Raw genomic sequence first — 3406 nt, 5'->3', positions numbered from 1 at the left:
GGAATATTGTTTCCAGAGAGAAATGGGATTTTTAAGTTGTAGGTGTCTCTTGATCCTTAAACTATGGAGTCGCTACTGTGACTCCACAGTGGGATCCGGCAGGACAGTTTTGTTCTCACAGCTATTCTGAACAGTATGAGATTCAGGACACAGAGCTTTGCTAAGAGAGTATCAAAATGAGGATTTTCAAATGTCTCTAGTGATTTTGGACGCGCCGCTGGTGATGCCATGAATAATCTGATCTCCAGAGTACGGGTGCTCAGCACTTTCTGACAATCAGGTCCCTTGAAGGGGTCTCAAGTCAGGCATCCGAAAATGGAGACATCCAAAATCTCTTGTCTCATTTGAAGATCTTGGCCCAAGATTTCCCCATTGAGTGTTCAACAGCTGCGATGTGCCTGCCCTAGGGCTCAGCACTAGGCCTTCTGGGAATTATGCCTGGAGCTGGGGAACATATTTTAAAAACATGACAATATTTTTTTAAAATTTGATATTTTTGTTTCGTTAGCTTTGAAAAGTGATGGATTGGTCATTTTTGAAGAGATTAACAATTTTTAAGTGTATCATAGTTTTATCTTACATTGATCATTATTCATTTTTGAAATAGAGACTTTTCTAAACGGAATTTCCCATTTTCATTTTGCTGCAGGGTTACTTTCAATTGCTCAGCTGGGTCACATGGTGGGATTTAAAAATATTTTCAAACTTTAAAAAATCATTTTAGAACATTCCCCATTTTTAAAATGAAAATTAAACAAAAATGAAAAGTCAGCAGAACATTGATAAACATTTTCACTTCAAATTAATGGAAAAAACAGAAACTTTTGAAAGGGAGAAAGTTTTTCACACAAAGTTTTGTTTTCGAAGAGGGATTTTTTCAGATTAAAAAATTTTCATTCAAAAAGCTGTGACCCGCTCTAATTACAACACCTTAGTATTACATGATCCCATCAGCCCAGTTCAACAAAGCACGGAAGCACACACACAAATGGAACTTTAAGCACGTGCTGAGGGGTTTTCTGAGCTGGGACGAGTTCCTGGGTTAGGGGCCTAGCATTGGCCCTGCAGTGCCCCCATCCGCACTCAGCATGCAGGATTAGGGTTACCATTCGTCCGGATTTACCCGGACATGTCCTCCTTTTGTGTGCTAAAAATAGCGTCCGGGGGGAATTTGTAAAGCACTCACAATGTCCGGGATTTCCCCCTCCCCCGGCAGAGCGAGCGGCTGGGAGGGCTGCAGGAAAGTCCCGGGCTGGACTCCGGAGCAGCTTCCTCCTCCCACCCCCCCCTCCCTGCATTCTGAGCCGGCCGGCAGCTCCTCCTCCTGCAGCCCGCTCCGGCAGCCCTGTGCAGGGCCAGGGACCGGGTTTTGTGTTGTGCAGGGGAGCTCAGCCATGTGTCCGGCTGGCACAGAGCCCAACACCCTGTTCTGAGCAGCAGGGTAAGGGGGGGGCAGGAGAAGGGACAGGAAGGTTCTGGAGGGGGCAGTCAAGAAACGGGGGGGGGGGGCTTTTGGAGGGGAGTGGAGAAAGTTTTGGGCAGTCAGGGTACAGGTAGGGGGTAGGGGTCCTGGGGGGCAGTTGGGGGGGGGGGGGGTCTTAGGAGGGGGCAGTTAGGGGACAAGGAACAGGGAGTCTTAGGTAGGGGGTGGGGTTCTGGAGGGCAGTTAGGAACAGGGGTCCCAGGAGGGGGCAGTCAGGGGACAAGGAGCGGGGGGTAGGGGGCTGGGAGTTCTGGGGGGGAGCTGTCAGGGGGCAGGAGTGGGGAGAGGGATCGGAGCAGTCAGGGGACAGGGAGCAGAGGGGTTTAGATGGGTTGGGAGTTCTGGGGGGGCTGTCAGGGGGCAGGAGTGTGGAGAGGGATCGGAGCAGTCAGGGGACAGGGAGCAGAGGGGTTTAGATGGGTTGGGAGTTCTGGGGGGGGCTGTCAGGGGGTGGGGAGTGGTTGGATGGGGCGTGGGGAGTCCCAGGGGTCTGTCTGGGGGTGGGGGTGTGGATAAGGGTTGGGGCAGTCAGGGGACAAGAGGCAAGGAGGCTTAGATAGGGAGTGGAGTCCCGGGGGGGCAGTTAGGGGCAGGGGTCCCAGGAGGGGGGCAGTCAGGGGACAAGGAACGGGGGGAGGGTTGGGGGTTCTGGGGGGGCGGGAAGTGGGAGGGGCAGGGGCGGGGCTAGGGCGGGGCTCCTCCCGTCCTCTTTTTTGCTTGTTGAAATATGGTAACCCTATGCAGGATGGAATAGGCTCTAGATGGTCGGCATTCCCCAGGCCGCAAACACAGAGCAGCATCCAAAGCCTGTGTTGATGGAGGACAAGATCCTGCAGCTTTCATTGACACCATCATGTCTTATTTCTCCAGGACCATTATACCGCATCTGACACTATTCCCTGTAACCATGGATACACCGGTAGCATCTTGCAGCACTTTGTTTTTATTCTTGTATCCTTACCCTGTTTTCATGGTCATAACACTCCAATAGCTAGTGATCTGGATTTCTTATCTGGCAGGTTCTTCTCTCCAGAAGGCCAAGATTGAACGACTTTGCACACTATACACTGTGCATGTTCTTCTCAGTGGCACAGCCTGCCTTTGGTGCAGCTCATGCTAGGAGAGTGCAAGGCTCCTTAGCCATAAATGGAGGGGGGCCAGTGTGTTCCAGGAAATGTTTGCTCCGACTTGATACTTCCGCTGGATCCTTTGGGTGAAGCCACCAGGCTGTGCCAGTGGGAGAGGGCTGGACAGCCGGCCTCTAACCCTGCCCAGGTGCTGTGAACGGGCAAGTGGGGCATCCCCTAATGCAAGGGTCAAAACAGATATGTTGGCTTTGGGAAGGGGCCTCTGGCCACGCTGGCTAGTCAGCTGCTCGCTGGGGTGGTCAAAGGGCTTTTGTGCCTTTGCTGTCAGGGTTCTTGTCCCGGTTCCTTTGCCCACAGTTTTCCCGTGTTTCTACCCTTACTGCTCTGGAGCAGTGTCTGGAATTAGCCATGGGAACATCTTACCAAGAGTTGTGGTGGCGGGTTCTCCATCACTGACACTGTTCACACCAAGCCTGGATTATTTCAGGGATGTTCTCAGGAGGGCAGTGAGCTGAGAGCCCCCCTCTGGCTGTGGAATCTCTGGCTGTTCTAAGCCAGTCCAGGCAGGAACCCCCTCCTGCTCGCAGTTGTGGACCTCCTAGGAGCATGTGAATGTGGTGTCCACTGCCCCCTAAGAGCACCTTCCATGAGCAAGGGAGACTCCATAGCTGGGCCCAGTGCTGGTCCCGATGACTCACTCCCTGTGCTGTAGCACAGCCCTTGCTCTGGCACAGAAGAAGTTTTCCACCCACTAGAAGCCTTCCCCAGTGCTGGGGAGCCCAAGATGCCCCGTGAGCAAGGCTGAGCCGTGACTGAGGAAACAGTGCTGCCAACT

This window comes from Chrysemys picta, chromosome 25 (assembly GCF_011386835.1).
Source record: "Chrysemys picta bellii isolate R12L10 chromosome 25, ASM1138683v2, whole genome shotgun sequence".
NCBI lineage: Eukaryota > Metazoa > Chordata > Testudines > Emydidae > Chrysemys > Chrysemys picta.
This window is presented reverse-complemented; position numbering follows the sequence as displayed.